The sequence below is a fragment of the Hoplias malabaricus genome, chromosome 4 (genome assembly GCF_029633855.1).
Source record: "Hoplias malabaricus isolate fHopMal1 chromosome 4, fHopMal1.hap1, whole genome shotgun sequence".
Lineage (NCBI taxonomy): Eukaryota > Metazoa > Chordata > Actinopteri > Characiformes > Erythrinidae > Hoplias > Hoplias malabaricus.
This window is the reverse complement of record NC_089803.1, coordinates 7,891,606-7,915,747: the sequence shown is the minus strand read 5'-3', so window position 1 is coordinate 7,915,747 and position 24,142 is coordinate 7,891,606. Positions and strand designations below refer to the sequence as shown.

Genomic DNA, 24,142 nt, shown 5'->3' with positions numbered 1-24,142 from the left:
TTAATCCAGAAACACTGAAGAGTAGAGCCCTCCATTAGACTCAGAATATCCCACTGTTCTTACAGTAGTTACAGTTCTTACAGGGGTTTATTTTAATCCAGAAACACTGAAGAGTAGAGAGTCCTCCATTAGACTCAGAATATCACACTGTTCTTACAGTAGTTACAGTTCTTACAGGGGTTTATTTTAATCCAGAAACACTGAAGAGTAGAGAGTCCTCCATTAGACTCAGAATATCCCACTGTTCTTACAGTAGTTACAGTTCTTACAGGGGTTTATTTTAATCCAGAAACACTGAAGAGTAGAGTCCTCCATTAGACTCAGAATATCCCACTGTTCTTACAGTAGTTACAGCTCTTACAGGGGTTTATTTTAATCCAGAAACACTGAAGAGTAGAGAGTCCTCCATTAGACTCAGAATATCCCACTGTTCTTACAGTAGTTACAGTTCTTACAGGGGTTTATTTTAATCCAGAAACACTGAAGAGTAGAGAGTCCTCCATTAGACTCAGAATATCCCACTGTTCTTACAGTAGTTACAGCTTTTACAGGGGTTTATTTTAATCCAGAAACACTGAAGAGTAGAGAGAGTCCTCCATTAGACTCAGAATATCCCACTGTTCTTACAGTAGTTACAGTTCTTACAGGGGTTTATTTTAATCCAGAAACACTGAAGAGTAGAGTCCTCCATTAGACTCAGAATATCCCACTGTTCTTACAGTAGTTACAGTTCTTACAGGGGTTTATTTTAATCCAGAAACACTGAAGAGTAGAGAGTCCTCCATTAGACTCAGAATATCCCACTGTTCTTACAGTAGTTACAGTTCTTACAGGGGTTTATTTTAATCCAGAAACACTGAAGAGTAGAGTCCTCCATTAGACTCAGAATATCCCACTGTTCTTACAGTAGTTACAGTTCTTACAGGGGTTTATTTTAATCCAGAAACACTGAAGAGTAGAGAGAGTCCTCCATTAGACTCAGAATATCCCACTGTTCTTACAGTAGTTACAGTTCTTACAGGGGTTTATTTTAATCCAGAAACACTGAAGAGTAGAGAGTCCTCCATTAGACTCAGAATATCCCACTGTTCTTACAGTAGTTACAGCTCTTACAGGGGTTTATTTTAATCCAGAAACACTGAAGAGTAGAGAGTCCTCCATTAGACTCAGAATATCCCACTGTTCTTACAGTAGTTACAGTTCTTACAGGGGTTTATTTTAATCCAGAAACACTGAAGAGTAGAGAGTCCTCCATTAGACTCAGAATATCCCACTGTTCTTACAGTAGTTACAGTTCTTACAGGGGTTTATTTTAATCCAGAAACACTGAAGAGTAGAGTCCTCCATTAGACTCAGAATATCCCACTGTTCTTACAGTAGTTACAGCTCTTACAGGGGTTTATTTTAATCCAGAAACACTGAAGAGTAGAGAGTCCTCCATTAGACTCAGAATATCCCACTGTTCTTACAGTAGTTACAGTTCTTACAGGGGTTTATTTTAATCCAGAAACACTGAAGAGTAGAGAGAGTCCTCCATTAGACTCAGAATATCCCACTGTTCTTACAGTAGTTACAGTTCTTACAGGGGTTTATTTTAATCCAGAAACACTGAAGATTTGAGAGTCCTCCATTAGACTCAGAATATCCCACTGTTCTTACAGTAGTTACAGCTTTTACAGGGGTTTATTTTAATCCAGAAACACTGAAGAGTAGAGAGAGTCCTCCATTAGACTCAGAATATCCCACTGTTCTTACAGTAGTTACAGTTCTTACAGGGGTTTATTTTAATCCAGAAACACTGAAGAGTAGAGTCCTCCATTAGACTCAGAATATCCCACTGTTCTTACAGTAGTTACAGTTCTTACAGGGGTTTATTTTAATCCAGAAACACTGAAGAGTAGAGAGTCCTCCATTAGACTCAGAATATCCCACTGTTCTTACAGTAGTTACAGTTCTTACAGGGGTTTATTTTAATCCAGAAACACTGAAGAGTAGAGTCCTCCATTAGACTCAGAATATTCCACTGTTCTTACAGTAGTTACAGTTCTTACAGGGGTTTATTTTAATCCAGAAACACTGAAGAGTAGAGAGTCCTCCATTAGACTCAGAATATCACACTGTTCTTACAGTAGTTACAGTTCTTACAGGGGTTTATTTTAATCCAGAAACACTGAAGAGTAGAGTCCTCCATTAGACTCAGAATATCCCACTGTTCTTACAGTAGTTACAGCTCTTACAGGGGTTTATTTTAATCCAGAAACACTGAAGAGTAGAGAGTCCTCCATTAGACTCAGAATATCCCACTGTTCTTACAGTAGTTACAGTTCTTACAGGGGTTTATTTTAATCCAGAAACACTGAAGAGTAGAGAGAGTCCTCCATTAGACTCAGAATATCCCACTGTTCTTACTGTAGTTACAGTTCTTACAGGGGTTTATTTTAATCCAGAAACACTGAAGAGTAGAGAGTCCTCCATTAGACTCAGAATATCCCACTGTTCTTACAGTAGTTACAGCTCTTACAGGGGTTTATTTTAATCCAGAAACACTGAAGAGTAGAGAGTCCTCCATTAGACTCAGAATATCCCACTGTTCTTACAGTAGTTACAGTTCTTACAGGGGTTTATTTTAATCCAGAAACACTGAAGAGTAGAGAGTCCTCCATTAGACTCAGAATATCCCACTGTTCTTACAGTAGTTACAGTTCTTACAGGGGTTTATTTTAATCCAGAAACACTGAAGAGTAGAGAGTCCTCCATTAGACTCAGAATATCCCACTGTTCTTACAGTAGTTACAGTTCTTACAAGGGTTTATTGTAAAACAATCGCTTTTCTGTTTACAGAAAGGAAACCCAGTGTTAATGGTTTGATCATTGGAGCAGTGGTGGTGGTGGTGGTGGTGGCTGTAGTGTGTGGGTTCATTGTCTATAAAGTGAGGGAGAAAAGTGAGTATGATGATATTCCTAATATACTTCATAAATCACTCATAATTTGAATAATATATTAATATTTTAAATCTACAGTATGTTTCTATTCATTGTTATATAAAAGGTAACAATGTTCCTTTTTAAACCTGTAATTAAAGGAAGAAGAAGAAGGACTCCTCCCCCGTCTCCTCCGTCCACTGGTGAGTGTCACTGTCTGTCCATTCTCCTGATCCTCATCTGAACACAGAGATTTCTCCAGTTCTCCAAGTTGTTGTTTGTGATCTATTTCTTCATCTCCCTCAAAGTGCTGGAGATCCACTCCAGCCTGAGCTTCCTCAGCAATCAGAGTCCTTCACATTCACACTGAGACTGTGCTGAACATGTTTAGAGTCAGTGAAGGGTTAATGAGTGAATGTGGAACCAGTCAATCAGGACACAGCAGATGTTACTGCACATCTGTACTCAACTCTCTCTAAATCCTGCTCTTTCAGGTGAGGAGATTCCTCTGAGTCCTGTTCCTCTGAAGCCTGTGGAAAACGGTGAGTTGAGTTATAGTTTGTTTCTCCTCTGAGCTCTGAGTGAACTCTACAAAGTGTAAAGTCCTTGTTTCAGCTCCAGCTTCATTTTTGAGCGTTCATTATTGAGCTCTGGTAATAATCCATATGTAAAATGTTATGGTATTGACACTGTTTGGAGTAAATTAGTGATTGTGGTGATTCCACTGTGGCTCAGTTGTGAAATGACTGTATTTTGTTTTTCTTTTTTCAGGATGTGGAAACACTGGATCAAACAGAAGCAGAAGTGAGTATTGTAAAGTTAATAAAGCCTCATCATCCCTCTGTGGTGACACTCCTCCTGAATCCACTTGTGTATAGTTCTGTAAACGTCTGTAGTGTCTGAGGCTCTGATCCTGAACTGAGATTAAAAACAGACGAGTGGAGAGAGGGATTCACCTGCAGTTCATTTCAGAGTCCATTAGAAACACACAGAAGTATGAAGTGTGTTCTGAAAGGGGCAGGAGTGGAGGGCTGACAGTGAGAGGGAGGAGTCAGGGAGGAGGTGAAACAGGACTGAACCATTCCCTCAGTGGAACAGTCCAAGTCTAGACTCCTCAGATTGGAGACTGTGAGAGTGTGTGTGTGTGAATGAGTGTGTGTATCCAGACTCAGTTCATCTGTAAACACAGAACTGTCCCTGACTTCAGACACTTCTCTACAGAGGGTTTTACAGCACCGTAACTGATAAAACACTCACATTTATTCACTGAGAGAAGCAGTTACACACATCATTATCATAACCTCACTGTGTCATTGACCATCTTCACTCAGGATATTGATCTCTAATGTGTTTAACTAAGTGCTACTTAAAGATAATTTGATTAAACACTGTGTATACTGACATTTTTAAATCCACTGAGTAAGTACTGTGTGTGTGTGTTCTCTTGCAGTCTCAGAGAGAAACAACAGCAGCAAAAACAAGATTTCTCTCAACAGCCACCACTGAATCAACACCTCCACAGTGGAGTCTGCTGCTGCTGAGCTTCTGAATCATTTAAGGTGGAATGTAGTTAAACTGGAGTTATTAAATACACTGCTCTGAATTCAGGGGAGGAGGACCTCTGCCGGACAGAGGAGGAGTTTACCACTGGTTTAACGATCTCTTGTCCTGCTGTGGACTGGGAAAGACGTTTTATTCTGATACAGGAACCAGTCTCCTGTCTCAGTTTATCTACAAACACAAACTAATTTAAAGTAAAGTCACACTGCACATAAGACAAGTGCCAAAGTGATTTATATTCAGTGACTCTCTGTGTTGGATCACTTCAGATTATTCAAGGTGTTCTGATCAATATCAGAGACTCTGGAGAACAGGGTTAATGTTCTGTAAAGCACTAGTATATTATTATTATTTTTATTATTATTAATTAATGTAGATTTTAGAGTTGTGTTGATGTCATTCGTCAGGTCAGGTGATAATAAGGAGTAGAGAGTCAGGTGATAATAAGGAGATAATATTCCAGGATTTAACTTGAACATGTGTTTTTATGTGTAAGTATGTATATAATACAAGTTTGTAAGCACTTTTTTATTTTTATTTTTATGTTTGTTTTATTGTTTGCACACTTTCCACTTAGTGGCAGAAATTATAACTACACACAAAACATTAAACTACAGGTATACTAAACTTTTACAGATGAAAAAAGGGAAAATTACAGTTTTTTTGTACGGTTATTCTGTATTTTTATTTGACACAGGTATGAAAGATTAGAGTTACTCTTCTTTCTTAATATACCCCTCCTTGGATCACCACCTTATCGTGGTGGAGGGGTTTGTGTGCCTGCGTGATCCTAGGAGCTGTGTTGTCGGGGGCAATAGCCCCTGGTAGGGTCTCTCAAGACAAACTGGTCCTAGGTGATGGGCCAGACAAAGAGTGATCCCCCATAAAGTAACGGGGAACAATAGACTGTCCCTGGTCTGGAGCAGAGCACCAGGGCACACGGGGAACATGCTGTGGGCCTGTACTTTTCTGGAAAAAGGGTTTGTTTTCTGAATCAGTGCAGAATTGTTTTGCAGCTTTGTATTAAACTTCTGTTCTAGTGTTGAATGTAATGCTCTCGTTTTGAGCTCAGCTTTTACTGTTTAATCACAAAGTGCTGAAGGAGATGTTCTTCTCTGAGGTGTGTATTGATCCTGATGTTGATGTGATGTCGTCTAGAGTCGAGGTCCAAAGAGTCACTCTCAGAGAATATTGTTTCTGTTCATTGGTCATAATTTACATGTATTTTACACTGTAAATAAAAACACTTTTATATCGTCACTGAGTCGTGCTGCTCTTGTGTTTTCTATGAAAAAGTTTACACTTCACAGACAGTGATCACCACATGGGGGCGCTCATGTTTACAGTAGGTTCACTGCAGAGTCTGATTCACTCAGGCCACTAGGGGTCAGTGTAATGAGTGTTTAATAATGAATCCCTGGAGAAAATGACTGACTGCTCCTTTACAGTGTTCTCCTCTGTGAAGAGACTAAATCCACAGCTCTGATCTTACGCTGTCTCTAGTGTAATCAGCTCCACTCTGTTTTCTTTAGCACTGTTCACATTTCAGCAGAAGTTCTACTGAATCTGGATCATAACCAGGTTTATGTTTTAGATCATTGCTGTCAACGTGGAGCTTACTTTTCTTTCTCTCTGTCTCAGTCACATCTGATTTGAGTCTGCTCCCTCTCAGAGTAACACACAGTCTGCAGAACAGTGGGAGAGGGGTGGGATTCTGAGACACAGTCTACATTTACAATCTGCACTCTCATGAATATTAATGAACACGCAGACTCTTAATCATTATTGAAGTGTGTAATATTTCTAACTAATTAGCAGTAATTATAATAGTAATATGTTTATTTGAATGCCTCCTGTGAGTTCTGTTGAGCCTATGGTTGTACTGTGGAAGCAAATCTGTCTCATCACTTTGAAACATTACCACCTTTGAATTTGTAGCACTGATAATACTTTAGTTGTGACTTTTTATACATTTATAACATTTAAAGCTGTCCATCTTACACTGTCAAATGCTGTCACTTATTTACAATAATTAATTCAGAATTTATTATAATTGTTTATGAATAGAGAATTTAGATTTTACTGATGACCACCACACGTGCACTGCACTGCCAACATTGTTGCTCTCACACTACCGAGGGAGCATGGAGGGAAGTGGAACACAGCTGTTACCTGCTGGCCCTTCGCTAATGGCTAAAGCTTTGACAACACAATCAAACAAACTGCTTTTAAACACACTAAACTAAGACAATAGACAAAGAGAATTGTATTGTTAAATTTGTAATGTTTTTATTTTCTCCCCTTCATCCTACAGGTATAAATTAGATATTGTTAGCAAGTTAGCTAAGTGGCTAAGATAAATAACTCTCACTGGCACTTAAACAGTAATTTGGCAGATTGACTAGTGTACAGCACCAAAATCAACCCAAATTTTTTTTATTGTAACATCTTTATAAACATTGCGCCCAATGATTCCAGGTAGGCTCTGGACCCACCACGACCCTGAATTGGATAAGGTACAGGTTATTAATGAATTAATCTTTATAAACATTAATCTATCACAGTAAATTGGAAGCACTCCCCATGTAACATAGCATTGCTCTCTGTGGCTCACATTCAAACTGAAGAGTGGGAACCACTGTGATGGGGAAACCAACCCAGCGCTTGGATAAACACGTAGTAACAATAAACCTGCTGCTGGGTCACTTTTAACCCAAACGCTGGGTAGTATAGAGACCCAAAAACCCAAAACTCTAGCTACCCAACTCACTCAACCCAGCATCTGGGTAGGAAAATAACCCAGTGTTTTTTAGAGTGAAGATATTGTATTGTGATTCACAACAGAAATATCTCTGACAGCAAGGAGACGGCGGACCACTGTTGTTCCACTGAGGACAAAGTTGGAGGTCCACTAGTGTTTTACACAGCATTTTCTGGGCGGACCGCTGGTGATTAAACAGAATTTTAGACAAAATGCCACATTTTAGCACTTTTCCATTCACAGTCCAATTTACATTTTTTCCTTCATTAGGTTCTTTTTGTTATTCTTTATAAATAAGATCAGTAAAAAATTTAAATCAGCACAGTGTCAACATTTTTATCATAATCATTTTATATCAGGGCGGTATGGTGGCGCAGCAGGTAGTGTTGCAGTCACACAGCTCCAGGGACCTGGAGGTTGTGGGTTCGAGTCCTGCTCCGGGTGACTGTCTGTGAGGAGTTGGTGTGTTCTCCCCGTGTCCGCGTGGGTTTCCTCCGGGTGCTCCGGTTTCCTCCCACAGTCCAAAAACACACGTTGGTTGGTGGATTGGCGACTCACGAAGTGTGAGTGAATGTGTCTGTGTTGCCCTGTGAAGGACTGGTGCCCCCTCCAGGGTGTATTACCGCCTTGCGCCCAATGATTCCAGGTACGCTCTGTAGACCCACCGCGACCCTGAATTGGATAAGCGGTTACAGATAATGGATGAATTTTATATCAGTCTTATACTCATTATTATGTCTCTCAGAGTTGTTGGTAATATTTGTATTAGTGTGTTTTCCAGAATAAAAGTCTCTGTGAATGTAAAATCTGTGTGAGGAGATTATAAATGAGTTATATCCTGTACAGGACAGTAATCTGAGTGGTCCGATGGTGGGTCAGCAGTTGTCTAATAATACACAGTCAACACACAACAAACACAGAATCTAGCCTTATCCAGTTCAGGGTCGCCGTGGCTCCAGAGCCTACCTGGAATCATTGGGCGCAAGGTGGGAACACACCCTGGAGGAGGCACCAGTCCTTCACATGGCAACACACACACACTCGCACCTACGGATACTTTTGGGTTGCCAATCCACCTACCAACGTGTGTTTTTGGACTGTGGGAGGAAACTGTCGTTACCACGACGTATTAATCTTATATCTAATCTAACTATAATACTTGAAAGAATAAGTTCTAATAAAAGTTTCTAGTTCTTAAAAAATAAGATGAAGATGACTTTCTTGGAAGATCAGCAGGCTCTTTATTTTCTTAAAGCATTGGAGAGCAGTCACAGAAGCCTCCTGCAGACTCACTCACAAAGACAAACTGGAAACCACAGTTTACATACACTTTTTGGGGTGAGATCATCTCGCCCCTCCCATTTTTTTAATTAGGTTGTATTCCATAGGACCCCAATTAAATGGTACCCTTGTCTCCTTAAGGATGCAGTGTATCATAGGAGTCCAACTAAGAAGGTATCCTTATCTTCTAAAGATGTCGTATATCACACCGTACCGTTCTCCTTCTTTTCTACAGAGTTCAGGCCTGAGTTATAAACTCAAGTACCTTTGACCATTCTAATATCCTCTGCCACTAAACTCATTTCTTTAAAATAATTCTCATGTCTTTATATTATTTGTTTATTACAGTCACATGTCTGTACATCTTTGCCTCTAATGAAATATCCCATGCCTGATCTATGAATAAGTGAATTCTCCATCATTCCCTCCTTTCACGACTACTAGTCGTGAACCACTGCATTTTCTTAGAAGTGTAAATAAAGGTACATATATGCATTTATATAGTTGTTAATATATACTGTGTATAATAGTTGGATATATGTGTCTGAATAATGCAAAGTATTGAACTAAAAATATTAAAATAATATACCATCATTCCTCCCCAGACAGGTCATACTATTGTATGATAGAATACTAGGCAGGTACCCTTTATAAGACACGTCCCAGCACGGACGGCTATAACAACTTTTAGAAATGTCGACTGTCCTTGGACAAACTGTCCTGGGTGAATTTAAGAGTCAGTCAACACTGGAGTCTGACACAGCTTATATACATAGACCATGCTCATCAGTCAAGCACAAACCCTCCTTTGGGTAATAGGTCCATAATGCTGAATCGTCAGGCCCTCCTTTCACCCATTATATGGGCATTTCACAACTGCTCAGGCCTTATAGCCCTGTCTTCACACCCTTTCAAAGTCTTTGGGGCTAATCAGCCAATACCCAATAGGTCAAATTACATCCTAATATTGACTACCATACAATACAGAGTCTATCTGGGAGCAATGTATATGTAAATATTTAGCAAGCTTAACTATCCCTGTTCCTAATAAACAAGAATGGCATGTGCAACTGCATTTTCTCATGAGTAAATACAAATGAATATATGGATAATTGAGTACAGCAAATAATAACAAAAAGAATAACATGAGTAAATACATGAATAACATAAAATATGCAACGAAGCTGTTTGCTCCTGAAGATGTTGTCTTCCACCTATTGTGATTTTACATCACGTAGATAGGCACGTTGCTGACTATAGGGAGAGGTTTCTAGCACTTCACCTCAGTCAGATGACTTGACGATCCGAGTAGGTGTAAGGTCGGACATGACATGTCACACGAATAGTTCTAGAAGATCCACTGGATTGTACAGGTTGAAGTACGGGATATTGTCCTGTGAGTCCAGACGTGATCTTACCCATCATGCTGCGAATAAATGGCATAACACAACTTCCCAATAAAAACAAAATAAGCAAAAACATAACCATTCTAATCAACCCCACTTTCCATTGGCCTGAAAATAGCCAAGACAACCATCCCTCTCCAGGGGCTCCTCCCTTTGAGTTGGTCACATGTTCATCTCTCAGTTCCTTTAATTGTGTCATAAATTTAGTGAAATTACCATCTTCAGCAGTGTTCATAGGAATGTAAGTACAACACTCTTCTCCAAACAGAACACAAACACCATCATCTGGAGCTCTCATAGAATCTATAGCAAACCTATTTTGTACCACCATTTTAGAAGTTGCATCTATCTGCTGGCCTAAAGAAGCCAAAGCACCTGTAGTGATATTAATAAACCTTTGCTGGTTGTACCAAATATAATTAATCCAATGGGCATTTTATAAGTCTGATGCCAGGGAAAAAAGGCTACCCAATTGTCAATACTAGAGTGAGACATTACCATGTGTTCAGCTGGTACATCAGTTTGCAATCCAGAATATGTTAAAGTAGGTTTTGAAAATATAGTGTCTTTTCCTGTGAGCCAAGATGATACATCTCGCTTGTTCCGAGCTGTTGGTATGTGTACAGGTAATAGTGCAACCTGACCTGAAAGAGCAACTGGAGCACAACATTCTTTCCAGGTAGGAGCTAAAGATTGAGCTATTTGTTTACCATCATCACAAACCCACAATATATCAGCCACTGGTACTGTTCCCTCACCCAAGTCAATGTTCAATAACTTTGTGTTACTGTCCAGATCCCAACCTGTACTATTTAATTTCTTCTGCATCTGTGAACTATTCCTCTCTCTCAATTGGGACAGAATATTAACAAAAACAATATGGGTATGGCCATCCATCATCCTGCACCATAGGTGGTGGATGAGTGAATGGTCTGTACAATATTTTTTTTGTTTTTTTAGTTTTTTTGATTGTATGTGATTATGATTGTAGTTAACATCCATGCTCCACAATAAGCAGATTAATGGGCATACTGTAGACTTGTTTACACATTCAGCTAAACCTCCCAATGGAACAATTGTTGGGACCCCCTTTTTAGAGTAATACGCTATGCAATCATTGTCAACATTCGTATGGGCTGTGAATTGCAAATATTTATACAACATGTTCTGAGTGGCGTACATTGTAACTACCTCACCTTTATCCTCTTGCCCATTGTTAGTCTCTGAATCAATAGTTCCCATTAACACGTACCACTCTAGGGCTTCACATTTGTGTATGACTACTCTGTGTGAATAATTAAGGTGTATACTTTCATAGCACATCAGCGAGTCACAATGTGCACTAACAGTGAAAATCCCACGGCTTGAACATTGTGAGTTTTTTTGAGTTCCAGTTGAGTGGAACTTACCCTTTATGTCTGTAATTGTATCATTAGCTCCTAAATTCTGATACTTCACAAAATAATCTTGCTCTATCTTGGACTGATTTAGGTGATGTACCATTATTAGTGCCAAGGCACAATGTATCTTATTAAACTGTTGTCTTGGTTTTGTTGAAGCTGGATTGACACAGTTTGGGATTTGAGTACAATTAGATATACCTGGCTTATGTAAGCATGTCATTGACCTCGTGTACTTCTTATTTCCTCTCACCAATGTCCATTCATTAAGCACATTGTATTCTCCTGGTGAAAAACTTAATGTCCCCATGCATACCTGCTGACTATTTATTGGACAATAGCGTTCACAAACTAATCCTTCTGATGTATTCCAGGTCTGCTTTACTGCAGAATATGCTACAGATAAGACTACTGCTCGCTTCTCACGTTCGAGTGAAATTAGAACTGGACCTGTGTCACTTATTCTGACCTGTGTGGATATGTTTAGTGGTGTGAACACATGTGTATCATTCAAGTTACCTTGTGGGTCATAATTTGTATAAGAAATACCTGTAGACAGAATGATTATCCCAATGATACTGGACAACATAAACAATACACAAGTGGTTCCCCTCAGTCCACAAAGTCCAGGATGTCTAAATGGATGCCAATCAGGCATAATGTCAAATTATTCAGTCAGAGTTATTTAGTTGTCCTGTTATTCTGTTACTGCAGCAGAGGCGGTGCTTGGCTCACTCCTCAAACTGAGCTAATAAAAATAAATAAAAAATTAAAATAAAAAATGAGTCTGGATGACTGTTTGCCAGCCGTTGCCTAGACTCAACATCAATCAGTCAGAGTCGTCAGCTGATGGTGGTGTAGCTCTAGTGACGCTCCTAGTTACCGGTCTTTGTACTCCACTCGAACCTGGCTTGATGACGTCTGGTGCTGGCGTTGTCTGGTTCCTTGCTTCTGCTCCTGTGTCTGTGATTTGTTGTTGCACAGTGGGTGTAGCTGATGGGAGTTTTTTTTTTTCAGACATTTGACATACTCTTGTAGTTCTTTTTGCAACTGTTCAAGGTTGGGGCCACGGGTGCGTCCCTTCAAATATGTTACTGGCATTGGTCGACCAGTTAACATTTCATGAGGCGTTAGGTGAGTGACTGTGTTGGTTGACATTCTCATGCTCATCAATGCTAAAGGTTTTTTTCTGTTTACTGTCTGCCATAATCTTTGCACAAATTATTCCATTTTGCCTTTGTACTCTGCCTTGTGACTGAGGATGATAAACACATCCTAGTCTGTGTTTGATTCTCAGTGCTTGTGAACTTTTCTGAATCACTTTTTTCACAAAGTGTTAACCATTTATACTAATTGGCTCTACTAGTTCTTTATTTCCCATTGCTGAGGCAACCAAATTTAGATACTCCCCCCTTAGGTCTCCTGGGCACCTTCGATACCATTCTTGACTCTGGCAATCACAACTGTAGTGGCCTGGCTTACCACAAGTCCAGCAATATACAGATCTCTGATACTATTGTTCTTCTGGCTGTCTTGTGTGCTGCACACTTTATCTCAGGGGCATACGGTGGGGGTGTATCTTTAACTCCCTGTCTTCCTTCGTCACTGTGTCTCTTATCTTTTCCAGGAACTTCCCTTTCTTTCTCCTGCACTTTTTCCTCTCATTTTAATTGCATGAGTTTCAAAAGCTTGTATTTATTGCTAAGCAACGTATTTTCCTCCCTACCTAGGCCTTAGTTCTAGTAATTTTCCTTTCCACCATCTCTCTCACCTCCTGACATAATTCAACATCAAATGAACCTCTAAGCAGCCATTGCTTTTCTTTTTTAGCTGTTTTTTTATTCCACTGCTTCATGCATTCTGACAATTCTGCCTTCGTCCCCACCCCTTCACACAACATCAGGAAAAATGGTGTAATATCTTTTTTTGGATTTATTAAGTTATTCCCCATTTTTACTTCACTACTTCAACTTAAACTGTGTGTTCGTAGTGTAATCAAACTAATCCTGTGTTTGTGTATATGTGTGAGAATAAATTCACACTTCCCTTTACTCAGTTTGGCTTTTCTCTCTCTCCCTCTCTCTGTCTTCCTCCTTCTACCTTGTATTGATGGCACCGCCTGCTTTCAGCTTTATTCTGATGGTCCTGTAACACAAATTTACTTGACAAAAATATATACATGTTAATTTATCCACATTAATTCCCTATCTTATTTCATGTGTATGTTATTCCAATTATTACTGTTATAATTTAAACAATTTAAGCTCAGCACACGTGTATCTCTTAATTCTCATCCTGTCTCTTTGTACACACACAGTGCTCTCCTGGAGCTGCATTCCTTTGAGTGGGTCTGGGGTTAAGCACAGTCTCCTCATTCCAGTCAAACTCCATATACGCACTACACCCATTGGAAAAAAAACCTAGTTCAAATGCACCCAATCTCAGGAGCTCCACACCCCTGTACAGCACTATACATCAATATTTTTCGTACATTTATATTTTAAATTTTCCCAAATAACTATTATTTTCCATTTTAGACCAAATCAACGTGGCTTTTATCAGTACGTCACAAATCAAAGTCCTGCCATTTCATGTGGAGATTTCAAAGTGTTTCTCCTTTTTTCTTCCAATATTAGTTTTACCTTTAATTCCCATGATTACAGTTTCCCCAATGTACTCTCAGCTTTAACACCTTGCTCTCCTTTTTTCTATTCTCTAAAAAATGTCTTTCTGGAGCCCATTGTTTTCTAGTCTCCCAGAAAGCTCATAAGAAATGTCTTTTTGGAGCTCATTTTCTACTGTTTTCTTTAATTTACAGTCTCCCAGAAACACACACATCACTTTCAACATTTAACACAATTCTCATAGTCGACTCATTCACACTTTAACAGCATGCGTTTAATTTCCCTGCTGCTCCTTATTTCCTTATTCCTTTATTCCTTATTTTTAATTTATGCTACATTATGAGGTGTAATAATTCAAAGAGAGGCAGCATCAATACAGTGTTCGTCAACAGTGTTTTGAGTGGGCACCCCAAAGTAAATCTCCTTATCACACCTCCAGCTTCTCATCAAACTGACCTAAAAAATCACCTAGTGAACTTTTCAGGGTTTATGGCCAGGCTAATCCCACCTCTAAACTTAACTATTAACCATTACTTGACCATAAACAAACAAACACGCAACTCTTGGTACCTTTCAGGTGCATTTTTCTCTCTTTCTGTGCACTTTTATTTTTCCTTCTTTTTTCTCTATTCTTTTCTGAGCTCTTTCTCTTTCTGTTATTACTTTTTATTCAGCCAAGGGTTTTTTAAGTATTTTAGTCTTTTTATGCTTGCGGCCTTTTCCCTGAGCTTCCACTCTGTAGTTGTGTTAAGTCTCAGCAGCTTTTTAAAGGACTCACAACTGTATTTTTGTATAATTTTGGACTTTTAAGGCTGCTTTTTCCTTTAAACTCCTTCCTTTCCTTTAAAATTTTTAATCATGCCTCTCTTCCAATAAGCCTTCTTTACATATCAAACTGCATTACAACTTTTTGTGGCAGAGAGACAAGCTCATCAATATGCAGAATTTATATGAAAAAAGGCTCTGCTTACCCATTTTATGATGCGCTACGATGAGGTTGGTTCTCTCACCCCCAAAACGAAATGCACAAGTTCTGGTGCTGATAACGATCTTTTGCCACCGGTCGGGGTCTCTCAGAGTACCCTTAGGACGGGCCACCAAAATGTCATTACCACGACGTATTAATCTTATATCTAATCTAACTATAATACTTGAAAGAATAAGTTCTAATAAATGTTTCTAGTTCTTAAAAAATAAGATGAAGACGACTTCTTGGAAGATCAGCAGGCTCTTTATTTTCTTAAAGCATTGGAGAGCAGTCTCAGAAGCCTCCTGCAGACTCACTCACAAAGACACACAGAAAACCACAGTTTACATACACTTCTTGGGGTGAGATCATCTCGCCCCTCCCATTTTTTTAATTAGGTTGTATTCCATAGGACCCCAATTAAATGGTACCCTTTTCTCCTTAAGGATGCTGTATATCATAGGAGTCCAACTAAGAAGGTATCCTTATCTTCTAAAGATGTCGTATATCACACCGTACCAGACAGTCTCATGCTACACCATTCTCCTTTTTTTCTACAGAGTTCAGGCCTGAGTTATAAACTCAAGTACCTTTGACCATTCTAATATCCTCTGCCACAAAACTCATTTCTTTAAAATAATTCTCATGTCTTTATATTATTTGTTTGTTACAGTCACATGTCTGTATATATTTCCTCTGGGGAAATGTCCTATGCCTGATCTATGAATAAGTGAATTCTCCATCAACCACATGAGAGGTGCAGTAACCACTCCCCAAGAGGTTAGCAATGATTGGGGAAGTTGGTTGGCTGCATCATTTGGTGGATGGTTCATGCAGCTGATGGTAATAGCAATTCCAGTGTTTGCAACTATTCTATTACTGGCGATATTTGTCCCATGCATCCTGTGGGTCTGCGCCACTTCCTTGGCCCGCACCGCGACCATGCAAGCTCTCGTTATTAATGTTCAGTCTGAACCGACAAAACAAGATAATATATCATTTGAACATGGTCCCCTCGTTCCCAGGTGGATAGAGACTAGTGATTAATGATCAAAGGGGGAATTGTGAAGGGAATTTTTAATTTGCATGCTTCTTATCCTGTGTAAGTGCTCATTGAATCACCAGTGTTAAATGATAATCACTAATAATTAGTAGTAATCACTGACAATTAGTAGAAGTCTTTGTTTTATAGGAAGATGAGTTGTTTTATGAAATGTATGTTGCATTATTCTATTGTCTCAATGTGTTTTATTAACTGAGTCTTTTGTAGAAAAGTAATGTGACGGGAGGATATGGGAGAGCAGCTTGAAAGAGTTACACTCCGGCACACAGGAGCTCAAGGACTTTTTTCATTCTAACGAGCACAGGATGTAGCTGGTTCTTAGAATTTAGTTTTTCCACAAAACTGTTATCTCTTTCTTCCCTTATAGGTGGTTCAGTTACAAAATAACTCCTTGTATGATGGTGTGTGTAGGTATAAAACAGGGTTTATTCCTTTTGATAGGGTAGAGGGTTAGTGCATGGTTTTAGCTGCTCTCAATAAAGGTTACTCAAAGACCACTTTCAGTCTCATTTTTTATTCGTTGATAATTTCCATGACACTCTTTAAACACTCTCTGTGATGTTTCTGATGATGAAATTGTGTGTGTGTGTTGTAGTGCTGGAGAAAAATGTCTCCTCTGATTCTCAGTAAGACATTTCCAGCAAAATTCCCCACACGTTCTGCCACAGATCAGCTTCAATGTGGAAGAGGCTACACAGGGATGTAGGGAACTAAAGTTACGTAGGGAAGATGTACTCTTGCTGGTACCACTACAGTGACAGTTTTTTCTGAGTTTAAAACACAAATATGTTACAGTAATCCTGTAATACCAGGATCAGATTACGTGAATTTAGCCAGATTTTGTCCTATTTCCAGCTTCCAGGTGGAAAAACAAAACAAAGTGTTAACACATTACCACAAATTCTCTGCACAGAAGTCTTTTCTCTCCTCCTCAAGACACACAGGAACCGGTCCTCGCACAGTCATGTTTTCTTCTTCTTTTTGAACACAAAACCACCAGCACACACAGCTTCTGTAGCAGTGATTGACAGTTTCTTCCCAGTCTTCCCAGAAATCTCTGACCTCACACAATGACATGAACGAAGAATGGTCCGTCTCAAATGTGTAGTGTCCCCAGTCTCCGACCAAGACACGAAACAAATTTATGAAAGACAGTCATATCGTGTAGTCTGATCTCGGCATAAGCTTTTTTAAAGACAAAAGCCCAAAGATTTACAATATTGTGACTAAAGAACTGGACTGAATTTTGTAAATATAAACACACTGATAATTTGACAACTGCCCCACACAAAAAAAAGAAGGGATGGAGACATGTTCCCTGCTCTGTTATGTCACATTTCCTTTGACTGACACTGTTTATGTGTTTGGGAACTGAGGAGACTAATCGCTGCAGTTCTGTGAGTGGAGTCCATTCTCTTGTTACAAGACTCCAGCTGCTTCACAGTCTGTGGTCTCCATCGTCTGTTTCTCGTCTTCATGATGAAGACAGGTCACAGATAAGGACAGCACCGTTGTAGCACCTGCAGAATTAGGCCTGGCACTGTCCTGCTGAGTGACGGAATTTTATTTTGTCTTCATTATTTCTCATTGCTTCTTAAGTTTTGATTTTATTTTCACTTAAATTTGAGTTATTTAAAAATTGCCTGCTCTAACACCCTAGATTATTGTAAATGAACAGCCTCTGTGGATATCGACCATTCAGAGTTCATTCGTATATGTATTTATCAGACCTGTTTATTCTTCATCAAACATTGGATTCCACAGGAAAAGACATGAATCTGGTGGTAGATTCTGTGTCTAAAATCCCAATAAATGCCTCCACAACAATATTTTCCCACATGCGTAAGTCTGCCAGGACTTAGACTTCTACATCTTTGGCCAGTAAAAGTCTGGACTGTTCTTTTCTTCTTTGGCACAGAACTCAGTGTCTACTTTTCACAAAAACAAACTCGAACATGTACTCACGTGATCACTGCCCAGGTTTCCACTGTGTTCTGGTCCATCTGAGATCAGCTCAGGTCCAGAGAACTCTGTAGAATCTGATGGTCTTCACCGTGTGTAACAAAGTGTCAGGTTGCATTTATCAAACTATTTTAAGTGACACAGCAGCGTGATGATTTCCTATTCAGTGCAGTCTGAGGGCTCAAAGGTCATTCACCTTCACATGCACATTTTTAACTGATTGATTGACAATCCTCTCACCAAGTGTGGTGTCGTCTGAGGGGGAAACATGCCCCATTTTCACTGAAGTAGCTGAGCGTCTGATGGATGCTCCTTTTATATCTTTTATATTCTCCAGCTTATAGTGGGATGGTTCAAAATAGTGAAACATGAATATTCTGTAAAATATTCACTTGTTTGGCCTTTGTCTCAACTTCTGTGTTTCCCACGTGTTATTTTATTATTTGTACAAGATTTAGGGTTAAAGTTTTGCCATACTTTTAGGATAAAAAGAAAGTAATGCCAGAATTTTCCTAATTTAGTTGAGTTTTTATCCAGATGTTTTATAAAGCTACATTCCGTTTATATTTCTACAGTGTTTTTACAATGGAAGCTGTCATGTTTATATAATGCCTTCTGTCTGTTTATGTATAAATATAGAATATTATGTGTTTCTTCTGTGTATTCCTTGTTCCTGTTTCAATAGAAGGTGAGTTTTTATAATAAATAGAATTGTTGTGCTGGTCATTTCCCAGCTGCGAACAGAAACGACTGTTTTGTGTTTGTGTTGTGTGGCCTACAAATTGGTTTTAGACTTCAGGCTGATCTCACATCTGTCTGTAAGAGGAGAACACACAGACTGAGAAAACTGAATATTCATTTTTTTTCTAAGATTATGCAGATTGTACATATAGATTTACAGATTACAGATTCCCTCCCACTGTTCTGCAGACTGTGTGTTATTCTGAGAGGGAACAGACTCAAATCAGATGTGACTGAGACAAAGAGAAAGAAAAGTAAGCTCCACGTTGACAGTAATGATCTAAAACATACACCTGGTTATGATCCAGATTCAGTAGAACTTCTGCTGAAATGTGAACAGTGCTAAAGAAAACAGAGTGGAGCTGAATACACTAGAGACAGAGTAAGATCAGAGCTGTGGATTTAATCTCTTCACAGATTCTGCTGTGAACCTACTGTAAACATGGTAAACCCAGTTTGTGTGTAAACTGTAAAATGGTCCATGGAGAAAGACATTTTGTTCCAAGTTAGCTGAATGTAAAAATTATAAACAATCACTTATGGTGTGTTACATTTTGATATGATCATGATTAATACGAGCAGCATGATGTTGAGGATGACAATGCTGATGATGTGTTACGAACCTGTCTAGGGGTAAGAGGGCCATAACACATGAAATAAAACAAAAATTGATGGTGTCATTGAAAAATACTAACCAGGAACATGCAGACAGTTTAGTTTCACAAATATTTTATTATATCCCAAAAAACCACAACCCCAGTAGAAATTAAAATACATCACCAAAAAGAAAACAAAAAAAAACTACACTAAATACCTAACTAACCAACGAGAAAACCACAACCAATGAAAAAATATACAGTGTATACATAAACAATATTTACAACACACTCTCAGAAAAAAGGTGCAGTAGAGGTACAATGTCGGTCACTAAAGGTACAAACTGTGTAAATGTACCTTTAAAGGTACAACAGTGTTTAAAAATCCAGTTTTGTTCCTTAAAGGTACATTACATTCTCTTCTCTAGGAGGAGAGATACGTTTGTAATCTTTCATTATAAAACTGTGTCATATAAAAAAAATTATGATCTCCCTCTCCTTCTGGAGAAGACAATGTAATGAACCTGTAACCAACCTGGTTACCAGTCATCTAGACTCTCCACAATTTTGGGTACAGTACAGAGGAATCTGTGTTTGCTGCCTGTTTTTTTTTTTTTTTTTTTTTCCATGTGTAAAAGTTGCACTGGTGCTTTTAATGTTAAAGTTATGGAATTAGTTGCTAAAATGCTAAATATTGTGTTAAACTATACTGTATTAACTAAGGTAACTGCTAAGCTAATGCTAGTAGTGTATTTGTTAAATGCTAATGCTCTAGGTGTTTATTGTTCTGTTTACTTACGCTATCTGTAGAACTACTTGGCTTTTGGCTTTAGACTGTTTTCTTTCTTTTTTTTACGCAAAAGGAGATGTTATTTACCATAACTCTGTGGACAACTCTGTGTTGGTGCTAAGCATTTGCTGATCTCCTAGTTCTCCACTCTACCTTCATTTGTCCACTCCTTCAGCTGCTACCACCTGGTGCTGTCTGTTTTCCCCTATCTCAACTACTACAGGGGCCTCATACAAGAACTGTTTACTGCCTGGTGGCAACAAGTAAAAAAAACATACTAGCCCTGCAAAGTAACCTATGGACCTTATTCACTTTGTATATATTGGTTGTTTGTTGACTGGTTATTTGGGAGTTGTGTGGGTGGGGGGAGTATTGTGAATTACTTTATGTGGTGTTTTATGTTTGTATACGTGTACAATATATTCATACTCTGCATTTAATTGTCGTGTGGATGTCTATGCCTCAGTAGACTACTATAAAATACATCACTCTTAGCAGCCTCCATCCATACAACTTATACACAGTCCCAGGTGATACCCTCCCTCATAAAGTCTTTGAAGCTGGCTTAAGGGACATTAGACTAGCGGTTACAAACCTTTAGGGAACACAACTGAACTTTAACACCACTTGTGTACCTTTTAAAGATACAGTACACTGTGTGTACCTTTAGTGACAACAATGTACCTGTACCGTACCTTTTTTTTCTGAGAATGCTGAATGCAGGGAGAACAAACAGAGCACAGTGAGCAAATCTCCTTGTAGTGGTGCTTTTCCACTGCATGGTATTGCTGTAAATCTACTTGGCTCTACTCGCCTGATCCCTGATTGGTTTAACAATATAAAGCCCGCTTGCCTCGAAATGTATCTGGTACCGTCTCAAAACCCTGTCTCTAGAGGGAACGGCAGGCTTTGGAAACCACAACGGCAGCAGTATCGTTAAGCGTTGTTCATTCACTGTATATTGGAGTGTTGTTGTTTGAGACCGCACACACTTTCCACATTCTTTCATCGACCACCGATCAAAGGAGCATTTGAACCTCTTCAAAGGACCAGGCTATCATTTTACGAGCTGCCGTCGCGAGTCGGATAACAACAAATGTGATCTCTTCTGCAGCTGGATATTTTACAGATGGAGAGTTTGTGCTGGATGTTTGTGATGTGACATGTAGAGCACTCTCACTGCCCAATCAACGCTCTACAATGTTTACATTCAATGGTGTGAGTCGGAACATAAAAGTACATGCTTTCAGGGACCAGATTTGCTTCATGGGAAACAAAAGCAGGGCCCAGCCGAGAAGACACCATGCAGTGGTAAAAACACCATAGGTTCTCCTGCCATCTCGGACAGTACTCCTGCTTTTAAGTACAGGAAAGTAGGAAATAAACCACAGAATGGAGTAAAGAACCAGAGGACAACCTGCACGGGAATATAGAACTGAAACACACACCAACAGAACAGTGCAGTATGTACACAGTGTGATTTTATTTACAGTGACAATCAGTAGAAAAATTATAAAATCATTACTGAGGGTGACTATGACCACCCAGAAGTTAACAGCAGCTTAAGGATAAACAATAAACACCACAGAGAATCAAACTCCAGCACTTTGTGCTTAAACAGTAGAAACCCCACTCTTTCAGGGGTTATACAAAATATAATGCCAAGCAATTTTAAACAATATCTTAAGAACACATTTAAAGCTTATCTTTTATGTTAATGTTATAAAAAACACTGAAATGTATCAAACGACAGAGAGAGAGAGATTTTATAACATTAACAAACTGTAAACATTAACCCTTGCAACGAAGAACCATTTGTGCAAAGTCTGAAATGACACTGTTCAAATCTATAAACAATAAGTTTAGTGTACAGCATTAGTGTATTTATTTAGTTCACTGGGCACACACCTACACACCTCCTCCATCACACACACACTCTCTAGGGCCAGTTAGCGCACACACACTCTGAGCAGTTAACTCACACTCTCTGTGCATTTACTGCACACACACAAACTCTCTCTGTGCATTTAGCATGCACGCACACACGCACACACACACACAAGCATTAGGGGGGCCTTGCTCAGGGCACCTCAGCCATGGATGTTGTGGGAGGAGACACTGGTGTTCCTCGCCTCCCCCACCCCCAAACATCCTGCCCATTATGGGAAAGGAACCTACGTTTTTACACCAATATTTACACCCTGGCTGCCCCCGTGGTATGGCTCTTCGTTGCAAGGACTCAAGCTTATTTTCAGAAACACTGGGTTGTATCCAGTTCATAAATTTAAAACATTTGCACTGAATACAAAAACATTTTTCTTCATCATAACATAAATAAATAAATATCACATTTAAACAATAAATACTTCAATTATATCATCAACTGAATAATAATAATAATGTTCATCACATTTAAAAAACACTGTTGTGGTCTGAGTGCAGTACAATAATCTACAGTAACTTGACAGCCCCCCCAACCCCCTTCTGATCCTGTTCTTCCTCCTTTTCTTCTGGACAGTGTTTTCTAAATGTGCTCAAATCTCATAAATACAGTACATTCCTTTTCTGTCAGAAAGTGATAAAAAAAAAAAAAAAAAAAAAAAACCACACACCACCAAAATAAAGCTTTTATCATGACACCTGCCTCAAGTTTAACGGTGACCATTTGGGAATCCGCTGTATCCCCATCACACCACTGGAATACAGACCTCATTTTCTTAGGCCGAATAAGACACTAATTAAAAACCTCCTCTAATATATTTGGGAGAATATAGGGTGTAATTTTCACATTTGTTCAAATAAACGTTCTACATCCTGGTGATATTGAGGGGTAAGGTGTTGGTGGCACTGACTCTATTCTTTATTAGTAAATTAGAGATTTAGTTTGTGTGATTTTTAGTTTACGTTTGTTAATTTTTTATATTTTTACATTTAAATGTATTTGTTTATTATTTAAATTAATGTTGTGTTTTGTTTTCTCCGTCTTGTGTTTTATATTAATCAAAATTGTCAGCTGTTGCATTTTATTTTTAAAAATCTAAAAGAAATACTTCATAAATCGCCCTTTTTCAGTTAATGACATAATTGAAGTATTTCTTCAGTGATCTTTTTAAATCTTTTTCTTCTTTCTTAGTGTCAAAGTCTGTCAACGACCCTCATATATATCTCCACTCCCTGCACCCTTCCTCAAACCCCCCCCCCCCCCCTGATCTTACACTTATCTCCAGTCGTTTGCAGTTTCATTTTTCTTTGAACCTCATTAGAGTCCTGATAATTTTTTTAAAAATATAAACACCACCTTCACAATACTGCTTGCCTTTGTCCTACACTGTCAGAAAAACCGTCTGTGGTGGTACCCTCCAAGGTTCATCTTCATTACCTTTAATTAGGGAACATAAGAATTCTACTATTACCTACATTAATTGTTCATTTTTAATGTGTGGTAATTTCATACGCCCAATTCCATCTCCAGGACTTTTTTTTGTGTTCTTTGTGTTCTTTTATTCTCCACAGTTGTATAATGAAAGATTACAGAGATCCCCCTCTGCTTCTGGAGAAGAGAATGTAATGAACCTTTAGGAAACACAACTGGACTTTAACACCACTGCTGTACCTTTAAAGATACACTACACTGTTCATAGCTTTAGAGACAGTAATGTACCTGTACCGTACCTTTATTTCTGAGAACGTATGCTCTCAACAACTGACTTATTACCAACTAAAACAGTATTATTACCAATGAGCTAAATCATAGCTAAAATACTGACTGTAAAGTGGACTTTTAACACTGGAGTAAAAAGGCAGGCTCTCAGAGGTGGTTAGATAACGTTTCATTAATTGGAGTGACACTGAATTCTCATAGGATTCAGAGCTCAGTGAAATCCCAGAAACCAGACTGTTTTAGTCACAAAGAAGTCTCAGAATCAGGGATAGATCTAGGCCCTGGTTCTGCACCGAAATGTCTTCTTTGTGAAATGTATGGTCTACTGAGAGATGAATCAGGGACTCAACTGAACTCAGGGTTAAAATCAGACTAAAGTCACATAGCGTAACCTCAGCTTTAAAGGAA

The 24,142-nt window shown here is 38.8% G+C and overlaps 1 long non-coding RNA gene across 1 annotated transcript; it reads left to right on the top strand.

Moving 5' to 3' along the window:
* Positions 1-2,822: 2,822 nt before the first annotated feature.
* LOC136694806 (uncharacterized) lies at positions 2,823-3,724 on the top strand. Its single transcript, XR_010802244.1, has 4 exons — positions 2,823-2,943; positions 3,084-3,125; positions 3,417-3,464; positions 3,694-3,724. It is a non-coding gene; the product is annotated as an uncharacterized lncRNA (long non-coding RNA).
* Positions 3,725-24,142: the final 20,418 nt, after the last annotated feature.